This window comes from Vipera berus (assembly GCF_964194415.1).
Source record: "Vipera berus genome assembly, chromosome: 1".
In the NCBI taxonomy this organism is placed as follows: domain Eukaryota; kingdom Metazoa; phylum Chordata; class Lepidosauria; order Squamata; family Viperidae; genus Vipera; species Vipera berus.
The window spans coordinates 65,976,064-65,998,771 of NC_138202.1; the positions used below are offsets into that span (position 1 = coordinate 65,976,064).

Below are 22,708 nucleotides of genomic sequence, written 5' to 3' on the forward strand. Positions count from 1 at the left end.
GATTTAAGTGCACATGATGCAATTATATTGGTACCATTCAGCACATCTGAACACCTGGACTGGAATCCCCTGAAAGTCCCAAGCAAGCAGTTTTATATTTCCTGAAATGCTATAGAAGCATAATAAATAACCATCACGCTCTCTGGAAAGAAGGAAATCAATTCAGCAACCACCTTCACAACCCCGAATGTGAAAGAAAGAAAGTAATTCTGCAGTTCTTTCCACTTGGAAACACCTGTTGAGGAACCATACAATGCAGGCATTCTTCCATTACCTCTAGCATTCTCCCAGGGGGGAAAAATCAATATACAACCACTTGCCTTCGTTCAGGAATGGAAGAAAAAGGAAGAGAGTGGGGGAGGACATAACACACGTGTGCTTGCCAGTTAACCAAAACAAAGTGACAAGCTGGTTTCATGATTTCTTTAGCTCTTCCTTTTGCCTTCTGCCCTGTGCTTAAATGACTCAATCATAAACTATCTTTAAGGCTGAAATGCATTATATCAGCCCAGGAAGAGATCAAACCAAATTTTTACAGTGAAAAAGAGAAGGGGGGACGGGACAGATAACTCATAAGTTATCCAAATGAGTCAACAAAAAGCAATACCTTACTCACAGCATCCATGGTACATGAAATTGAGTTTTTAAGTATTAAAATTTCATTTGTAGCACATTTGCGGCCACAAATGTCTCTTTTCTATTTTGCAGAATATAAATTTGCAATTCCTGATAATTCTGTGGGAACTATTTCAGACAAATGATCTTAGTTTTAGGCATACAGAAAAGGCGGGATGGAAACAATCATGAACCATTGGCACAAATTTCAGCTGCAGTGGTCCTACTAGTTTGCTGTACTTATACCTTGGGACAACTTTAATGGCCAACAGACAAAAATCAAAGAAAAGAAGTTTTAATCTTCGGGTCCTGCCTGTCAAGCAGTATTGAAAGCCATACAGCCATGACAACCCCCCTCCCCCCACTTTTACTTAGGCCAAGTAAGGACTAAGTTATTACGTCTCGGAAAGTTAACTTCCTTAACTGTGCACGGGGTACTTGATTCTTCCAAGTGGAAGAATCCGCCGATGCCTGCCTCTCTAACCAAGGCACTCGAGGGACTCGCTTTTTTTCGTCCCAGTCCTTTCCTCACTAGGGAAATCTCAATCCCAATGGGCGATGAGCCCAATGTGATTTAGAACTTATAGAGAGCAGAACTTACAAATGCAAACAACTCAGTTGTCACTCAAAGTGCTCGTTTCTCCCTCCCCTCCCGCCCTTCCCCCCCCCACCCCAATACTGACCTGTTGCCCCGACTGCGCCTCTGCCTGGGCAGAACAGCTGCAGAAGCTTCCGATCGTAGCCCCGGAGACAAGAGACAGCAGCCCTTGGTCACCTATTCAAAGCGGCGATCTGCGAACCCTCCTAAACGGATCCCGCTTTTCATCTGGTCAGCTCCTGAAGCGCCAACAAGAGCCGCCAGCGGAAAGAGCGGGAGCCGGAAAGTCCCCGGGCTTGCAACCTGAGACGCCGCTGCCGCTAGCACCACACGGTATTGTTTCCAAAAAGACACTCGCTTCCTGGCATTACCCGCACAGCTGATGAAGGACACGCCTCCTCGCCGTGACGTCAGGGAGGGGGTCTCGCCAATGGGGAGCGGCAGGCGCGCACGTTCCCAGCTCGCGGGCGCTCGGGGCTGTCACAACATGGGTCATTTGTCGAGTCCGGCTCGTGATCTCGGTTCGCAGCGAGGCTGGAGCTCCGGCAGAGCCGTTTCCAAAGCCCGCTGGCTCTAGACGGGGCGACCCCCCCCTCCTTTCCCCAAATCACGGCGCTGAGACTGCGAAAATTAGCTGGAGACCTGAACCAAAAATTTTTGCCCCGAACCTTACCTATTTGTTGCCCTTGCATTCCACTCCAAGCCGATCTGTGAAAGGCCGGGCAAGTCCAGACTTGCAGAGAAGCAATTCTTGTGCGGTCCTTAACGCCTTCGTTTTTTTGTTTTTGTTTTTTTTTTGTTTTTTTGTTTTCAAGTTCTAAGGATGGGTATCGGGGAGAGCTTTTCTCGTGGTATATCTGGGGACTTTGGGTTGTTTGCAGTCATCCTGAAACGTAGAGGACAGTGATGGCGAACCTTTTAGAAGCCGAGTGCCCAAACTGCAACCCAAAACCCACTTATTTATCGCTGGGTGCACTGGGTGGGTGTGGCTGTGGTGGTCGTGGAAGATTGGGTGGGTGTGGCCAAGGTGAAAGTGGTCACCTCAATGTCGCTCGTGGGGAGGGACACCTGTGGGGGGCGGCTGGTTGAAGAGGGACAGTTGCCACCTCCGAGGCATGGTGCGGGTGCCCACAGGGAGGGCTCTGAGCAGTGGCGTAGCGTGGGTTGTCAGCACCCGGGGCAAGGCAAGTAATTTGCACCCCCTAACCCGTGGATTTTAGCACTGTCCCTCCCCCAGATAGTCCCTCGCTCTCTCTCCGCACCGCACGCCTGGCACCCCCCCCCCTCCACAGTGGGCGGCGACCCGGCAGCTCGGATCGGATTCGCACAGCCAGCACTGCAGTGAGAGAGAGTGAGTGAGCCAGGCAGGGGCAGAGAGCTGCGAGTGCGAGCACGCCCCCCCAGATGTTGCACCCGGTGCGGCCGGCCCCCCCTGCACCCCCCACGCTACGCCACTGGCTCTGAGTGCCGCCATAGGTTCGCCACCACTGGTATAGGGTCTCTTGCTTGAGCAGGGGGTTGGACTAGAAGACCTCCAAGGTCCCTTCCAACTCCGTTATTTTATATTTTTATGTCCTCGGCCTGATGTCCATTTGGTAAGACTACAGTTCCCATCTTCTTCAGCCAGAACAGTGACTGGAGATTAAGGGTATATGGTAATGCAATATATTGAAGGATGCCAGACTGAGGAAGACTGGAAATTTGTTTTTCCTTGGTTGGTACCCCCCAAAATTAGGCACCTACAAATTGCCAAATAAAAAGGAAAAACGTTTAGCTGTACAATAGTATTCGTAGATGAAATTAAGTGAGAGGACACAAAAAACTGTTCCCAAGTTGTTTCAGATATTAAAACGATGAACTATATGGCTTTTAAACAGGGACGTTTAATTTAGTTGTGATAGTAGATAACCTTTCATAAACTTACCTTCCCAGGATTTGATTTAAACCGTTCTAGATATAATTTCCTTCTAAACAACCCCATTGCCTTTGCTTTTTATGTACCTTGAAGAATTCCCAGTGGATAGCCTTCAGTACTTACTTCCCTCCATTGTGAGAGCTGTCAATTTATTCTTACCCTTGCTTCCTGTTTTGAAACCACTTGCTGCTCTATAGGAGGAGTTTGCCTACTTCATGAAACTTTTTTTTTTCAAAATAGTGATGCATAGAACTTTACACTAGCAATATTAATATAAAACCTGCCATTTTTTTCTTTCTTTCCTAAGAAGGAACCTGTATTTTGCCTAATGCAGGACACAGATCCAGATAATCTTTTCATTTATTAGATTTGGAGACCACACAACTCCAAGCTTACTCTGGTCAGTTTATCATTTTAAAAACAAAAACACAAGGCAAACATTCATACAATATCTATCTATCTCATCTGTCTATCTTGTCTGTCTGTCTGTCTGTCTGTCTATCTATCTATCTATCTATCTATCTATCTATCTATCTATCTATCTATCATCTATCTATCTATCTAGTCACTAACATGGTTCCACAGTGACTTAACATTGGGCCTGGGAGAACAGACATGTTTTAAAGATCTTCAGATGATCATTCCAGAGGACAGGTGCCATGACAGAGAATTATTTATTTGCATAGTTCTGAAGAAAGCAAGTGGGCCTCATTTTACTGAATGGTCAAAAACATGATGATAGGCAGTCCCTCAAAACTTCTATGCCATGAAGGACTTTATAGTTAATAATCGGCATCTTGAATAGCACCAGAAGCTCACCAGCAACAAGTGCAGTTTACAGAGCTCTGCTGTCACAAGACACAATACTTCCTGCACCACTGAATTCTGGACTAGGCCATTAGTAATTCTATGATATAATCTGAAACCTTCATAGTATGTATGTTAGATTTAGGTCCTATATTTTCTTCTATCCTTCATTTTAAGAGTATGTCTCTATAAAATATCCTGTCTCTAGAATTGTACCCTAGTTCAGTGCCTCTCAACTTGTGGTCCCCAGACTCCTGGGAGGCCACAGTGTCACCACAGGGGGTCTGCGAAGGCTTGAAGAAATTTTATGATTTAAATCTTGAGTTAAATCTTGGGGGTCCATGGCTATTTCAAGGGGGTCGGTGATGAAGAAAAGATTGAGAACAACTGCCCTAGTTTGTAGAATCACATCAATCCTTTGCTCAATTCCTATAGCAACTATTTTAGCTTTGATAATGTTAAGCATCAATTGAACGAAGGTGGCTTTCAGGGCTGTCCCACAGCCATCGGGGCTAGTAACCATGGATCCCTTTCCCACCCTTTCCCACTTTAAAAAGACAGGTTGAACTCTTCTGTGTTAGAATGTGAAACAGGAGAAGAATGTCTCATCTTAAGGGGCAGGAGATAGTAGTCTGCTAATTGTATCCCTTGTTCCCATGTAACGCAGCTTCATGGCATTCCCACAATAGCCGCTTGTCTTGTAGAATCCGAAACAAAAATATTGTGACATTTGCACTGCAGCATTCCTGTTTTACCTGGGAGAAAGAATGGCGTTTTCCCAGATCCAAAATACACAGCCAATGACTAGGGAAAATGTTATCTCCTTGCAGCTTATATCATCTCAAATCAGACAGCAGATAACTAGATAACTCTATAGAAGAGACAGGTATTTGTGCAAAACCCTGATGTTTAAAAAACACCCCTAGAAATACCGTGGGCTGTTTTTCTTTGAACTTACCAGTAGGAGGCAACATAACCAACACACAGGATTGGTTTTAGCACTTTTCAGACAGAAAGTACAGTATATTAAGATACTATTGGTTCTTTTAAGATTCATCATCTTCTTCAGAGGAAATATTTGAAATCACTTTTTCTTCTTGGGGAGAGTGATTTTAAAGGTGTTGGCCAGATTTCTATAATTGCATTTATTTATTATTTATTTATTTATTTATTTATTTATTTATTTATTTATTTATTTATTTATTTGCTTATTTATTTGCTTATTTATTTGCTTATTTATTTGCTTATTTATTTATTTATTTATTTATTCATTCATTCATTTATTTATTCATTTATTCATTTATTCATTTATTTATTTATAAAATGACCAAAAGATAAAAAACAAAGATAAAAATTCATGCTTTGTCCAGGAAAAAAACACATAGTGTATCCTTTACAAAATGAAAAATTGCAACAAAATTAAAAAATGTATATTATTTTCTTTGTAAATAGTTAAAATTCTAAATATAGTTATCTAATGCAATTGTTCAAGCAGATATGTATTTATAATACATTTACCAGTATGTAACTGTATATAGTAATTTACCTTTTAACTTTATACCTATTTTTTATAAATGAGTCCCATATTTCACTATGTATGTGTCCATACAAAGCATATTGTATATTGGCTACCCACTCTTAGGTGGAAAGTGTAATCAGATCCTCAGTCCACTAAGTCAAAAAGGCATATATTTATCCTTCCAATGCTGCAATATCATTCCTTTGGCCATGATAAAGGGAGAATCCATTTATACTGTCTGGTTCTCATTTTTCAAATATTAGGTACAATATGGGGTTCAAAAGAATGTTATCATGTGAAAAAAATACCTTTTGTTTATACAATCACATTTACATAATTCAGTATTTTCTCCACATTTACATAATTCATACTTCATAAGCTTAGCTTCCATTTGAGTTGCTGCACCACAATATGACAGCACATGACTGATTTTTCTTTAACCCTATTATAATACAAGATATTATTTCCCAGGTAACTTGACTTTGCATTTAAAATAAACCTATTTACACAGGCTTCATTCACACAATGCAAAACATTTAACCTGAGCCAATCAGGTGAACACTGAGCTACTGCCTGCGTCTCACAGAAGTTTACGTTCATCTCTGTGCTTTAGTAAAAGTGACCCAGCCTCCTCCATGGTTGATCAATGCTATGGAGGAGCATCACAGCAGGTCTTACAGACCGTGCTCAGATGACACAAGATTAACACATACTTAGCCATGACTGCCCCTTGGTTCCTCTCTGGTCTAATTTATATGTGCAGAGTTTCTGCCTAAACGATAGAAATAAATTCTCTATCATCAGAGAATTATAGCTAAAACAACACAATTTTTTTTAAAAAAAAGTCGTTTCTATCATTAGTGAAGAAAAGTACCTTCTCTTTTTCTACCTCTTGTCTGTCTCTTTCTCTTTGCTCTGCGGACTGGCAGAGAAGCATCAGATTAGTTTTATCAAAGATCTGATGATTTCTTGAAGGTTTTTGAAATTAACAAGTCACCTGCCTTGCTCTTAACTGGGGTCATACTTGGCAAAAGTCCTGTCTTTTTATCAAATAAAATACATTTTTCACAACAGGCCTAAAGAGAACCATCTAAGGGAGGAGCTTCTTTAGAGGGCAGGCATGTCAAAATGATGAGGTCATGTGATGTCGCACGACTTATCGGGACTTTTTCCCCATTGCCGGCAATGGGGTTGGGCGTGGTTTCGGCATGACACATCCAGCCTGCAGGCCTGCAGTTTGACATACCTGTTATAGGGCACGGTGAGTTGACTAGCTCTGAAACTGACAAGAAAATCTTCATCTAAAGAATTGCTTTTGTAAGAAAAGTGAGCACCAAGAATTTAAAGTTTGTTTTTTTTAAAAAAAAATCATTTAAACTGAATTTCTGGGCCTACATATGAGTCTTGTAGCACAAATGAGAAGCAAGTGAAGGAACCAGCTGGCAGTTACAGAATGGAACAGTTTGTCCTCCTTCTCTACCCAACATAGAAACCCAACTGGTTGCTGTAGGAGAGGAAAACTATTTTCAACTGGTATGGGGGGAAAAAGTATCACTCTCCTCCTATACTTGTTCATGCGGTGCATAATTAATCTGCACATTTCATTCTTTAGGATGAAATTTAGGATGATTATCAACAGTTTTAAAAGATTTAAAAGATTGGTGGAGCAGTGGGCTAATGCCTCCTTAAGTAACACCAGCTGCCTGCAATTAGTGCAGGTTCGCATCCCACCAGGCTCAAGGTTGACTCAGCCTTCCATCCTTCCGAGGTAGCAGTGGCGTAGCGTGGGGGGTGCAGGGGGGGCGGGCCGCACCGGGCGCAACATCTGGGGGGGCGCGCTCGCACTGAGCTGCTCAGGGAGCCCCAAGGGCTGCACAGAGTCGGCTTGGCTCCGCTCTCGAGCTGCTCTTTCTTGCAAAGCGAAACGAGTCCGGCAGGTGAGATGGGCGGCCACATAAACTGAATAAAATAAATAGAAGCGCCCAACTCTCCGCCCAGGCTCAGGCCAACCGCAAGCGCCCCGCAGGCGCCCCGGCAGGCTTGGCCGAGCGAAGACGGACCCGCCGGCCGGCCGGCCTAGCTTCGTGCGCATGCGTGGCTTTATTTAGCGGGGCTCACGTGCGAGCTTGAATGCAGCGGCTCTTGCAGGTCGGAGCCCCGCCCAGCCGCCCTCAAGAGGGACCCGGAAGCATCCCGCATGCGCGCGACTCTTCTTGGAAAGTCTACGCCGCTGCGGGGCGCGTCTTTTTGGCGGTGCCATGACGTCACCCGGTTAGGGGGCGCAAATTGCCCCGGGTGCTGACAACCCACGCTACGCCACTGCGAGGTAGGTAAAATGAGGGCCCAGATTGTTGGGGGCAATAAGCTGACTTTGTAATAATGCCACTTAGGGTGTGTGTGAAAGCCCTAATAAGCAGGTATATACATAGAATGAAGGCTACTGCTAAGCTTGTAAGCCGCCCTGAGTCTTCGGAGAAGGGCGGGATATAAATGGAATTAAAATAAAATAAAAAAATAAAAATTTTGAGAAAAACAAAGGTAGCTAGGCTTATTAGTCACAATGTCTGTGACCATGGGCAGGACTGTAAGCTGTTGTGAGCCTTTGGTTTGATTCAGCAGGTCTTCTCTCTATCAGCGTCTGATTAATAAACCTTTTGCAAGGTATTAACATTGACGTATAAGAAAACTGTGATGGACATGTTTGCTACCATAATTTAGCTCTTAAATTTGAGCAGGTTTCACTAGTCTAAAGTTACTGAAAATGGAAGTTACTATTCATTGGTTAGGATTTTATCTAGGAAGCATACCATTTCAGGACACATTCCTATATCTTTTACTATTATCCACCTTGACTGGGGTGACATTAAGAGTTGCATTAGGAGCACCTGAAGTTCTCATGGCTTTCAATATTGCTTTATATGTGCAACGTGCTGTGATGCCACAGCCTTGGCAAACGCCCATAGATAATGGGCCCATATAGAAATGCCTTTTATATTTTGGAAATTGCCCATCTACACTCACAGGTTTAATGATTATCCGTTTCCATGTTTGATTTTTGGTAACTCTAACTTCTATTCTAAACTTGCATAAATGAGAAGGACAAATGTAAACTAATTCATTTTGAACTAATCTCACATAGGTTACATTTTTCCTATATTCAAACCACTAGTTTTAGGTCCCTGCAACTTTGATGGCCCTGATTTCAATTCTGAAAGCAGTTATTGTAACAGATGTTCTGGAAAGTTTTAGATGGGCTGCAACCAATTTCAGTCTTTTGCTGCAGCAGCCCAGTCATTTTCAAATCAAACAATTGTTTGTTTGGGCTTTAGAGACTCCCTGAGGCATTTGAAGTCTAAGCAGTCCACTACTTAAGCATAGGAAACAATGAAACATACTAAAATGTGTGTTTATGTCTGTGCACCTAATATGAAATAAAATTAATGATCTGTTGGAACAAAAGAGGTTAGTAAAAGGACAAAAATTTCTCAAGAGACAGCTTTGTAAAAAGCCATATCAAGCAACAAAAACATTTGAGGAAACAAAAGAGGCCAGACATCACATACAATAGTGCTTCTTAAAGGATTTTTTTTCTTGGATTCCAGTTCTGGCATTAGATTTAATAAGAATAAAACTTTTGCTTCCAAGGGGAATTGTATCGAGCCCTATCCATGGAAAAGAGCCATATATTGTATTGTCTTTAAAACCCAAGTAACTAAAATACTGGCCGTAAGTATCAATATCCACTATCATTATTTTGGCAAATTATTTGACTTTGTATTCCAACAGAGAAGAGAATGGAGAAGTTTAATATTATTTCCAGAAAACTACCTGGGTGTCATATCATGGTGCTGATGGGTATGTCTGTGTGTGATTGAGTTAATATTTAAAGAGCCTACCTGTAGTATGCCATCAAGATACAGTTTGTTTTCCTTGCACATGTATGTATTAATTATCCTTTCCTAATGAATCCTTCTCATAGTAATTCTTCCTCCACAAATGATTTAACCCAGATATTTTTAATATCATTTATGGATTTTGTGTGCATGGTAGAAATACCACCATGGTAGATGGTTGCTTTTCTATATATTATATTTCTTTTACTACATATATTACTATTCCTTACTTTTTAAATGATTTGCTATCTTATTACTTGTACAAGCAGTTTGATTCATTACTGGGCAAGTAAATTTGAATAAATACAATTAACATTGTGTGAACAAATTTCTTCTGCATTTTTTTTTATTATTCTCGTTTGATTTTAAAAGATGGAAAAAAGATGAAGTTGAGATATTTTGGACTTAATTTAGTCTTTAGTGACTTTCATTATACAATACTGTATCTGTAATCTACAGTTTATCACATCATAGACATTCTACTTTTTTTTAGTTAAAATTAATGACATTTTAAGGGAATTTCTCCCAGAATTTTTTTTTTTTGTTTTTTGTTTTCAGATGAAGAATATGAGCAGTTAGAGAAAGTGAGGATGAAGGAGAGATGTGCATTAGGAAACAACAGAAGCAGCACTTTTGCTGTTTTGCATTGCTAAAATAAACTCATAATCATTGTAAAAAAAAATCTAAAGGCACTCCTAACCACCTTGAGAATGAGGTAGAATTACAGAACCCCTTTTTTATTCAAGGAGAAACAAAAACAGCACTGAATTTTGAAGGATATTAATATTGCCTTATAAAATTTTGATTTGTTGTAGATAATTAAGAAGCCATGTATACATTATGCTGCAGTTTTGCAGAAGTTAGAGAGAGAGAGGGATGGCAAAGGAATCGAAAGACTTTATGTATCTTAAATTAAAAGCAAAATGCAAAAAGATTCATGGCATGATCCTTGCCTTCAGTGACATTTTTTTGTGCAAAACATTTGGGAATTTGAAAAATTACATGAGAATAAAAGTGAGTGCCCAATTAGCCATGACAGTAGTAGAATAATAGCCTTTCAATGATTTTCAGAGAGATATAACGGGGTTTCATCAAAGGTAATCTCAGGGGGGTTCCTCAAGGAAATTAGTCATTGTTAAACAATAGTTCTGAGTAAACAGTCCAGAACAGAGACAGGTTGTCTGAAAAGAAAAAAAAATGTTTCAATTGAACAAACTATGTAGTGATGAATTTGCTTGAACTTTGCTGATGAAGCTAGCATAATAGCATAAAGTACACTTTTCTCCTTACCCGTGCTAGTTCCAATTAAATGTATAGAAATAGTTTGAAAATGCTGTGTCTTTGCATTATTTCCACTGAATAATTACTCTCATTGAAAGCAGAAGCTTTCTGAAAAACAAAACACAAAATCAAGATTTTTTCCCCCCACTGATTTAAAATGTAAATGAAATTATTTTAATCATTTCAACTACTCACTTGTTACACACCACTTCTCTCTTAGAGCCAAACTAAACATGACAATGGGGTAAAAACAACAGTGGGAGTTCATCCATGCTCTTTGGAGGACAGATTTCCCAGAGATCCACACCAGGAAAGAAAATCGTTTACTGCTTCTTCCTTGCCCGCTCTGGAACTGTTGATTTTCAACATTGCTCCACACGCAAACACAACTGCTATAATATGCACTTTAAATGAGACTGGCAAATGAAGGAGTAGTTCTGTTTTCTTTGTATTGGCTCTCTATTTTGTAAGCTTTAACTTACAAAATAAGTATAACTATTAACTGCTTTTAAACGTCTTACAGAGATTCTTTGCCAATTGCCTGTGGTGCAAGAATAGACTCTTGTTTCTAACTTCATTGTGAACTGATTGGATTTTTCAACTTGTATATTTAAGTGAAAGCACTAATTTAAAAATTAAGGATCCAATTCAAAATGTGATGGTGTCCGCAGAAAACCTTCTCTGGTTTCTTGGGAGATAAATAAATTTTCCTGCCAACCTAATTGCAAGAGCTAAGAATTGAAAACAATGAGCATATCTCAATAGTCTTACACATATTTGGCAGAAAGTCTCCCTGAATGGAAAAAGGCTTATATCTGAAGAAACATGGAGGTAATTACCCTGTGAGATTTTGTAGCTAATAGCAATTATTTTACAATTCACAGTTTATTCTCCTAACACTATTCACTTATTTTGGCCATTTTAAGTACACTTTAAATAAGGTGATTCTAGATAGCTTTCTGAAGATTTGATTTCTGAAGATTTCACATTTGCTACATGGGACATTTCTGAATCATATAAAGAATTAGTAATTGCTCATCATAATTTTTTCTGCTGCATGTAAACCCATCCTTCTTTGTCCTGATGCCCTCCAAATAACTTGGACTAAAATTCTTACACTCTCATGCTCAGTATGGATACTGCAAGTAAACAAACTTGCAAGGTACTAGGTGGGACAAGGGTGGTGTATAAAAACAAAAAAGAGGGCATGCCCAATATGCTAAATACAGAATTAATCAAAATAGCTCACCCATCTTTCCGTCATGCCTATATTAGATTGATTGGCACAGATCTTCTGATCCTGGTGATAGGAAGAGTTTCATCTGAAAAATATTCTATTGGTTGGTTCTTTTTCCTCCTTCGCTCCTTTTAAATGTTTATCCTTTCTAGGAAATTGACTAAAAGCCAGAGACAGATTTCCATTTTTAATAACAACTGGGCTTCAAATTCCCAAGGAGGAAAATGTTCTCCCTTGGATACAAGAAGGTCTTGTATCACCCAAATTCTTTATTTATTAAAGAAGTAGACCAGATCTTCTTACATGCTCCTCTCTCTTGTAAAGATGCCTCTTTAAATCAGACGAGATTATTACACTGCCTTCCTCCTGCAGAAGAGCGATGATAACATGCACTACAGAAGTTATGCAAGTTGGAAATCTGATAAGTCTTTTTGAAGTACAGAATAAATGGTAAATGATTGTTCATATTATTTGCTTTAGTTTTTTCCCCCTAGTCTGGCAGAGCAGAAGAAATGTCCTCCTCATTTTTCCAAATCCCCCATATTCTCTGCTAGATGTTGCCCCCATGCGTTTCCATCCTCATATCTGCAGGCTTTCTCTTCATTACTTTCACAATGTATTGGCTTGTTGTTTTTCTGATTAGACTTTCCAGGCTTCAATGCATTTTGGTCTGGAAAATGGCTTTTGTTTAGGCATTTGTTTTTCAAAATAAACAAAATGTGACACAGATGTGTAGAGTGCTATGAGATGACTAGGCTTTGCTCTATTCCATACCAATAGTCACCAGAGCAGATGCTGAATTCTAAATAAGCATTTAGAATTTTTTTTAACTAAGTTTTTAAAACCTTAGTGAACGGTTTGTTGTTGTTTTTTTTTAAAAGCAAATCTTACTTTAGCACCACACACAATGCTCACATTAGTCCTAAAACAAGAAGCAGAATGTTAGCAGTTATAGATTTCCAAGGAAATTTTGGGCTGCTCCAGCCAATGAGGTAATGTGTTGCATTCATTGCATCATTCAGTGTGACTAGCAATGATCACGTCGTTAAGCAGTAATACTGTAGACCTTTGTTGGTTTGCAGCCATAAAATGAAGGTGACAATTCTGCAGCACAAAACATTGAATATTCTATTACAGCTTCCAGATTTGTAAACTCTTAATTCTGTCACCAAGTGGATTATTTCACTTTTCCCAGTCTAAAATTCTGGAGGAGGGATTTCCCCAGAATTAGAATCAGAAGAAAATTCTTACACTCCATGGTTTTGTGCTACAATCCCAGTTGTGGGTGTACTACAGCTGCAAATTTTTAACTGGAGGTATTTGCAGGGAGGGGAGGAAAATGAGAAGCTATAAAAAAGTAGTTGGTTCTTAAAGTAGATGGACTTACCACTGAGAATTAACTAGCTAAAATACTATTTAGTTAGGTCAGTGGTTCTCAACCTTTTCTTCGCCAATGACACCCCCCCCTTTAAATACTTTTTGTGTTTACATCAAACAGGTGCCCTGCAAAAGGCTATTTCCCAATAAACACCAATAACTTGATTCAACACCAGCTGTTACAAAATATTCTTCTGGATGTGTCCTGATAATTCTTGTGGTTAAAGCAAAACATCTCCTTTCAAGTTTCTAGCTTACTTTCTTTTCACCCTTTGTCTCTTTTGTTTGAGCACCTACATTTTTGAGCACCTTAAAGCTGACAAGCAGATTGACTGTATGGGTAGGTCACATGCCAGCACACAATCAATCTGTCACTCTCTTAAATATACACACAGAGCAATTAAGTCTTCAAACAAGCCTTGTAATAATAACAGGGAATATATTATAGCACAATTGCAACATGGAAAGGGGAAATATTTGAGAAAGGATGCACTATTGAGGAGATTTGTATCATCCATCCCATAAGTCCAGAACACTTTTGCACAGTTTCTGTTGTATAGAACCTTAGGATAGGAGCAAATTTACATCTTTGATCAGCTGCTAATCATAAAACAATCCTTTTTCTCTCATTATATCGGTTATATAATCATTGAAGTAAGGCTCCTGAGGGATGGAAGACTTTTCCTAATAGACCAAAGGTAAAGGTTCTATAAACCATATTCAGCACAGAGGGAGTTGGGAAGTTCATTGAATATTGGACCCTATCGAACAAAAATGCAGTTCAGTGGTGAGAAAAGTAAGTTTTAGGCAAGAAAAAACAAATGCATAGGTATAGAGTAGGTGGTATCTGTCTCAACAGTAGTAATTTTGAGAGGGATCTAGGAGTCCTAGTGACAACTATTTAAGTATGAGCCAGAGGTGTGCTGTAGCTGCCAAAAAAGCAAATGCAGTTCTAGGCTGCATCAACAAAGGAATAGTATCAAGATCACGTGAAGTTTTTTTTTTATTGAAAAGTTTTTCAATACATTTTATCTTTAACAACCCCTCCCCACCCACCCCCTTCCCAGCCCTACCCAACCCTCCCACCCTCCCCTTCCACCCTCCCCGTCCCTGACTTCCCAGAGCTAAATACAAGGTATAAAAGTAAAACCAATCATAAACAACCATATGCTAACAACAATGAACTATTAAATCTATCACACTTTAGCTCTTAAAGAGAGACTACAAGCAATACAAATATCACATCAATACTTATTCAAATGCTAAATGAAACTTTTTAGTCCCATATTTATTCTGGATATAATCAATCCATTTTTTCCACTCCGTAATATAACGTTGTTGCGAATGGTCTTTCAAATACGCCGAGATCTTTGCCATTTCCGCCAGGTTAGACACTTTTAAAGTCCATTCTTCTATAGTCGGCAGTTCCTCCTTCTTCCAATATTGACCTACTAAAAGTCTTGCTGCCGTAATTAAGTTCAACATCAACTTAGTGTCCACAACAGTAGTATCAGTAATTATGCCCAGTAAAGACAATTGCGGACAAAACTTTATCCTTTTCTTAAATATCTTCTGCATGTTCCACCAGATTTTAATCCAAAACACTTTAACCTTTTTACAGGTCCACCATATATGAAAATACGTTGCGTCTTCGCCACCACACCTCCAACATTTAGGCTGATAGTTCGGATACATACTTGCAAGCTTTTTGGGATCTAAATGCCACCTATAAAACATTTTATAAAAGTTCTCTCTTAAATTTTGAGCTTGTGTAAATTTTACGTTTCTCACCCAGATCTTTTCCCAAGTATCCATTGTAATAACTTCTTGAATATTCTGAGCCCATTTTATCATGCAATCTTTAACAAGTTCTGTTTCTGAGTCAATTTCTACTGTATCAATGCAAGATATATCCGTTTGATATGTGCGGGACCCTGATTTCTAATTTGCTTTACCAGATTTTCATCAGTCATTGAAAAACCAATTTTCTGATCTTCTTTCCACCTGGCCTGTAGTTGCCCATATTGAAACCAGGTTTGAACAATCTTCTCTTCTCTTAAAAAGTTATACGGCTTCAAACACCATACATTCCTCTCCAAACTTAAGATTTCCTTATATGTAGTCACATCATGTTTGAACCCAACATTTATATTTTCTATTGTGTGTTTCGGTATTGCCCATAAAGGTATCTTGTAATTTAACTTATGTCTATACTTTTTCCAAACTCGCAACAAAGCATGTCTTAAAATATGCACCTTAAACACATTATCTACCTTCTTATCATACAATAAATATGCATGCCAGCCAAATAACAAGTCATGGCCTTCAAGATTTAATAATCTCCCTTGTGTTAAATTAATCCAATCACTTATCGCTGACAACGCAGCAGCTTCATAGTATAATTTAAAGTTGGGCATTTTAAGACCACCTCTTTCACGCGTATCCTGCATAATCTTAAATTTAACTCATGGCCTTTTCCCTGCCCATACAAATTTATTGATACCCTTTTGCCATTCCTCCAAGTTTGAGTCCTTTTTAAGAATGGGTATCATTTGAAATAAGAACAGAAATTTCGGCAAAACATTCATTTTCACTGCTGCGATTCTTCCCAGTAATGACAATTGTAACTTTTTCCAGCTGTCCAATTCTTTTTGAACTTTACCCCATAACTTTTGATAATTATTTTTATATAACTTTGCATTTGAGGGTGACAAATAAACCCCCAAATATTTAACCCTTTTGACAATTTCAAATCCAGTTGACCCTTCTAAAACAGCCTTTTGTAAAGATCACGTGAAGTATTAATACCATTATATGCTGTGGGCCAAGAAGCAACAGTGAGAACTGGACATGGAACCACTGATTGGTTCAAAATTGGGAAAGGAGTCCGGCAAGGCTGTATACTGTCGCCCTGCCTATTTAACTTATATGCAGAGCACATCATGAGAAAGGCAGGGCTAGGTGAATCAAAAGTTGGAATTAAGATTGCCGGGAGAAATATCAACAACCTAAGATATGCAGATGATACCACTTTAATGGCAGAAAGTTAAGAAGAACTAAAGAGCCTCTTGTTGCGGGTGAAGAAGGAGAGTGCAAAAGTTGGGTTGAAACTTAACATTAAGAAACCAAGATCATGGCATCCGGCCCTCTCAATTCCTGGCAAATAGATGGGGAAGAAATGGAGGTAGTGACAGATTTTATTTTCCTGGGTTCCAAGATCACTGCAGATGGGGACTGTAGCCAAGAAATTAAAAGACACTTGCTCCTTGGGAGGAAAGCCATGGCAAATCTAGATAGCACACTAAAAAAGCAGAGACATCACCCTGCCAACAAAAGTGCGTATAGTCAAGGCTATGGTCTTCCCAGTTACAATGTATGGCTGTGAAAGTTGGACCATAAGGAAGGCTGAGTGCCAAAGAATTGAGGCCTTTCAACTATGGTGCTGGAGAAGACTCCTGCGAGTCCCTTGGACTGCAAGGCGATCAAACTGGTCAGTCCTAGAGGAGATCAACCCTGACTGCTCTTTAGAAGGCCAGATCCTGAAGCTAAAACTCAAATACTTTGGCCACCTAATGAGAAGTAAGGACTCACTGGAGAAGAGCCTAATGCTGGGAAAGGTTGAGGGCAATAGAAGAAGGGGAAGACAGAGAATGAGGTGGCTGGATGGAGTCACTGAAGCAGTAGGTGTGAGCTTAAATGGACTCCAGAAGATGGTAGAGGACAGGAAGGCCTGGAGGAACGTTGTCCATAGGGTCGCGATGGGTCGGACACAACTTTGCAGCTAACAACAACAAATGCTGCATTGGTACAGTAAGATCACATTTGAAATACTGCATCCAGTTCTGGTTACCACAATACAAAAAAGATGTTGAGACTCTAGAAAGAGTGCAGAGAAGAGCAACAAACATGATTAGGGATCAAGAGGCTGAAACATATGATGAACAGTTGCAGGTATGTCTAGTCCAGTGATGGCGAACCTTTTAGAGACCAAATATCCAAACTGCAACCTAAAACCCACTTATTTATTGCAAAGTGCCAGGGCTGCATCAGCATTGTGGTGCCCTCAGGGGGAGTGGGGTGGGCATGGCTGCAGTGGTCACAGCAGACTGGGTGGGTGTGGCCAGGATAGGTGTGGCCACCTCAATGTTGCTTGTGGGAGGGATGACTGTGGAGGCCGGGCAGGGTTGGGGGAGATCCAAGGCGTCTCTGGCAGGTAGGGCAGTGGGCAGGAAGCTCATTCTGTGGGGTGAAGCAAGGTGAGGCAGGGGACAGGGCAGGGGTGCTATTGCCACAGGGCAAGGCAAGGCGAGGCGAGGCAGGGGCCGGGGAAGCTACTGCCTGACACCATTGGCCCCCGCACACAGAGACCACTGAGTGCATGGGGGCCAATAGTGTCCATCAGTAGCCACAGCCTGCCGGCCCCTCGGCTGGCACATTCTGGGGCTCCGCACCCTGCTGCCAATACCGGGCCAGCCCTCCAGCAGCAGGTGGAGTAGGGGAGGGGGGGAGGCACGTGATGCAGACCGCCGGACACACCTACTCCATCCCATTTGTTTTTCCTTCTGGTTGGAGAACAAATCACTGCTGGTCATCTCAGCTCCCTCACAGATCTTGCCCTTGGCCCGCGCATGAAGCCTATTCCCCTTGCACACCCAATGCACCTTGGCCCTGCCTCGTGCTGCCATTGCCAGCAGCTCATGCAGGTTCATTAGGCTGCCACTGACGCTAGAGCGCCTGGTCCACCCAGCACAAAGGAGGTGAAACGGCCAGCTAGCAAGCTCGAGTAGAGGTGGTAGAGCATGCCCATGCCCAGCAAGCCAAAGGCCACCCCGAGCGGGGAAGCTGGATCCCCATTGGCATCATGGCCCCCCAGTCCCAGCTAGGATTGTGTGCCTCCCCCCCATCTCTGCTGGGCCTGGGTGGCCATGATACCGATGGGGATCCGGCTTTCCCCGCTTGGGGTGACCTTTTGCCTGCTGGCCCTGGGCGTGCTCTACCATCTCTATGTGGGGCTTCCTAGCTGACTGCTTCACCTCCTTTGTGCTGGGTGGGCCTGCAGCTCTCGGTGGTGGCCTAATGGATCTGCGTGAGCAGCTGGTAGCTGTGGTAGGTACTGAGGTGCGTGAGGGTAATGCGCTCCACCCGTGGGCTAAGGGTAAGACCCACATGGGGGCTGAGGAGAGGAACAGTGGCAACCAGCTCTCCAACCAAAAAGATGGGACAAAGTAGGCGTGTCCGGTGGTCCACATCACGTACTTCCCTGACTTAATGTGTTGCCGGTGCCACCACAGTGCTGCTGTTGGAGGGCCGGCCTGGTATTCACAGAGGGCTATGCACCCCCTGCTGCCAGATGCTGTCAGCCCCTGTGTGCTCACCGCCTCCTGTGTGCGCACCTTGGAGGCTGCTGGGCTGGAGGGGCCAGGGCCAGGGTGGTGGGGGCCAGTCCCTCACCATCTCCAGGGCATCTCCGTGGGTCCAACGCCACTTGCTCGTTCACTTCCTGCCCTGTCACTTCCAAACGCCATGTGCTTGCTTCTCTGGTGAACTCTGCTGGGGCGATGGTGCACATGCTCACAGAGAGGACTCTGAGTGCTGCCTCTGGCATGCGTACCATAGGTTCGCCACCACTGGTCTACTGTAACAAAGGGAAGGGCTAGCGATGACATGATAGTAATCTTCCAATACTTGAGAATCTGACACAAAGAAAGGGGGGTCAACCTATTCTCCAAAGCATCTGAGGACAAGACGAGAAGTAACACGAGTGGAAAATTATCAAGGAAAGAAGCAACCTAGAACTAAGGAGAAATTTCCAGACAGAATAATTAGTCAAAAAGCTCACCTTCAGAAGTTGTGGATGCTCCGACACTGGAGATTTTTAAGAAGAGATTGGACAGCCCTTTGTCCAGAAAGGGTCTCTTCCAACACTCTTATTCTGTATATCCTAGAAGTGCCATGCCTTGTGTTAATTCTTCTCAGCCATGCAGGAAATTAATTTGGCACACATGTAATTTCTGTTACCTGTTGACTGTGGAAATTGCAGATTATATAATTTGTCACCTTCTACTTGCCTCCATTTTGGATTCTGCTAATGCATATTGATTTTCATGCAACTCTTGACCTATGGTTTTTTATCTGTATTTTTGCATCTGTATGCACATAGTAGCACAATCTGACTTGCATGTATTTCTATAAACTATAAGTAAAGTTATTCATTAAGGTAATAAGGGAATGGGGAGATCTTGGCTCTCATCTATTATGCTAACTCTTCTTAGTGCACCATTAAATCTGCATGATGTTTTCCTTTGATGTTGCTTTACTCTTTTGTTTGACTCAATCCACTGCTGACCAGAACAACTCCAGAGGGAGGGAGGGAGGGAGAGAGAGAGAACAAATGACTTGTCAAGAACTGATTTTATAGTATAATCTGCTACTGCAAGAGTGAGCAGCATGAGATATTCATTCAAAAGTGATACATAGTATGTATTAAATTGCAATTAAGTCCAATCACAATAAGATATATGACTGGAAATGAGTAATCAAAGTTTTCTTAAGGCTGATTGCCAACTTACATATTCTAATTTGATTTATACGTATTCATAATTTACTGGGCCTTCATTCTAAAACACAGCAAAAATCCCCTCTTGATTATCTAAGACTGAATCCTGTGTATTGTGTTAGTAGAATTTATTTATGGAATATACACAGGATTGATTTAAATTAGATAAAACCATGAGACTGTGGATCACAGTTTCTTTTAAATCCTTCTTTTATCTGAGGCTGCTCTGGATGCAGCAATCAAGAATTTTTGAATAAGGCATTATCAGTATGTTAAGATTACCCAGGGTAATTTTCTTTAATAATCACACTGGAAATGTCAATTGTAGCCTCAATTATTGTTTGAGTGCATTAATGCATTGCCACTAAAACCTGAACGAGATGGAAACAAAACGTTCCCAAGGAGGAATCTCTACTTGATATAAATGAAAGGATTTACTTGTCACTCTTTTTATGAGCCAAAAGGTTCCTAAAGTAGGTCAATTCTATTCTGATCAAATGGCAGCCTTCTGCCCCAACTGAAATTTCCACAATGTTTTCCAGAGCAACGAGAAACATAAATTTACAAAACAGATCACTGCTGGCTTATGTATGATTTAAGAGTTTGCATATCTAGGTAAGTCTGGAAAATGCCTACCAGACATCTTGAAGTTCTGTTGGTTATTAGGCAATAACCTGGCTTGCATGTATAACTAAACTATAATACTGATTGACTGGTGTTGGATTAACCCCATATGTGCATACAGTTAATGTTGTTTTTGTATTTCCTACTTTACAACCAAGCATGGCTCAACCTCAGTAAGTGTGAGAGGGATGCAGGAGTCCTAGTGGATTACCACTTAAGTATGAGCCAGTAGTGTGTTACAGCTGCCAAAAAAGCAAATGCAATCCTAGATTGCATCAACAGGATAGTATCAAGATCACATGAAGAGTTAGTACCACTTTACTCTAAACTTGTAAGACGACACTTGGAACACTGCATCCAGTTTTGGTTACCCTAATACAAAAAGATGTTGAGACTCTAAAACAGGGTTCCCCAACCCCCGGTCCGTAGACCAGTACCAGGCCACAGCATGCCAGCAACTTGTCCACACAAACAAGCAAAGCACACAAAACCACACACTCTCAGGGCCACAGAAAAACCTCTCTCCACAGAACCGGTCCCTGGTGCCCAAAAGGTTGGGGACCTCTGTTCTAGAAAGAGTGCAGAGAAGAGCAACAAAGATGATTAGGGGACTGGAGGATAAAACATATGCTGAACAATTGTAGAAATTGTGTCTAGTCTAATGAAAAGAAGGACTGGGGGTGACTTGATAGCAGCCTTCCAATATTTGAGGGGTTGCCACAAAGAGGAGGGGGTCAACTTATTCTCCAAAACACCAGAGAGAAAAACAAGAATGGGAAATTATCAAAGAGAGATTCAACCTAGAACTAAGGAGAAATTACTTGACAGAGAGGACAATTAATCAATTGCCTCCAGAGGTTGTGGATGCTGGAGATTTTTAAGAAATTGAACAACCATTTGTCCAGAATAGTTTGGAATCTCCTGCTTGAGCAGAGGATTGGACCAGAAGACTTCCAAGGTCCCTTCCAACCCTGTTACTCTTTACTGTTTACTATAATGTGAGAATCCAGTTAATAGTCACTACAGCCACAGATTAGACCAGGGGTAGGCAACCTTGGCTCTTTTATGACTCGTGGACTTCAACTCCCAGAATTCCTGAGCCAGGCTGGCTCAGGAATTCTGGGAGTTGAAGTCCACGAGTCATAAAAGAGCCAAGGTTGCCTACCCCTGGATTAGACCATTGTATTTTCTCTGTGGAGTTGCCTGTAAAGACCATTTGGAAACTACAACTTGTCCAAGATAGAGGAACCTGAGTACTCATAATACCAGTTTGATAGGCTCTGCATTGACTGTCAGTTGGTGTCATGGTTCTGACAGACAGAGATGAATAAAGCAGAACTCTGAAGTTTTCAAATTCCTCAAAGAATGTGTTTATTGTACAAAGTATTGGCATGGTCAAAAGTGAAACCAAGTCTGAATACACAAGTAATAATTACCCAATTACAAAATATATTGTCCCACCCACAAAACTATGCAATCAACTACGTTTCCCAATATATTTGTTTGGTGGGCTTTTTATGCAATGCCCAGTCTCTGGTCCCAAGGATGACCTTGGTTCCCACGGGATAGAAGATTGTTATGATTGGTAAAGTACCTGGACAACCACCCTCCCTTCATACTACGTGGCAACCTAAAATGAGAAGAAAAATGACTACAGCCATATTCATTGCAGAGTTGACAGTTGGCTTTGGGGTATTTGAAATCCTGGTTTTAACCTATAAAGTCTTTTATGTTTGGCACATGACTATTGGCAGAACTATCTATTCTAAATAGAATGTTGGCTTCAGTTTTATCATGCATTGTGCTGAATTATATTCTCTCCTCCAGAAGTCCTTCACATCTGCTTTATTGATGTTCTAAGATATACTTTATTTATTTATTTGAGGGGAGGGATGTGTTGAGTCAGTGTTGACTCCTGGCAACTGCATGGACAAATCTTGCAGCTTTCTTGGCAAGATTTTTCAGAAATGTTTTGCCACTGCCTTTATCCTAAGGCTGAGAGAAAGTGACTGGCCTAAAGCCACACAGCTGGTTTTGTGCCTAGGATGGGACTACAATTCATAGTCTCCTGGTTTCTAGCCTGGTACCTTAACCACTACACTAAACTGGCTGTCCTTCAGAAGGTTATGTATTTATTGGCATACCTAGGTAAAGTTAGACTGTTATTGTTGGAAAGCATACCCAACTGATTTCTAAAATGAAGGAGAAACCAAATCCTTCACTATGTTTGGTGTACAGCAAATCATTTAAAACAGAAGCAAGAAAGTAAAGCAAGATAAGAGCTGT

The 22,708-nt window shown here is 41.2% G+C and overlaps 1 protein-coding gene across 2 annotated transcripts in view; it reads right to left on the reverse strand.

Annotated features, from left to right (window-relative positions):
* Positions 1-1,534, reverse strand: part of BMF (Bcl2 modifying factor) — a 47,557-nt gene extending 46,023 nt beyond the window's left edge. Inside the window, exon 1 of one of the 2 annotated variants that reach the window (XM_081314717.1) lies at positions 1,299-1,534. The gene's annotated coding sequence lies outside the window, so the exon portion shown is untranslated. The remainder of the gene's footprint in view (positions 1-1,298) is intronic. The other variant, XM_081314716.1, reaches the window with a different exon arrangement.
* Between the last annotated feature and the right edge of the window lie 21,174 nt (positions 1,535-22,708).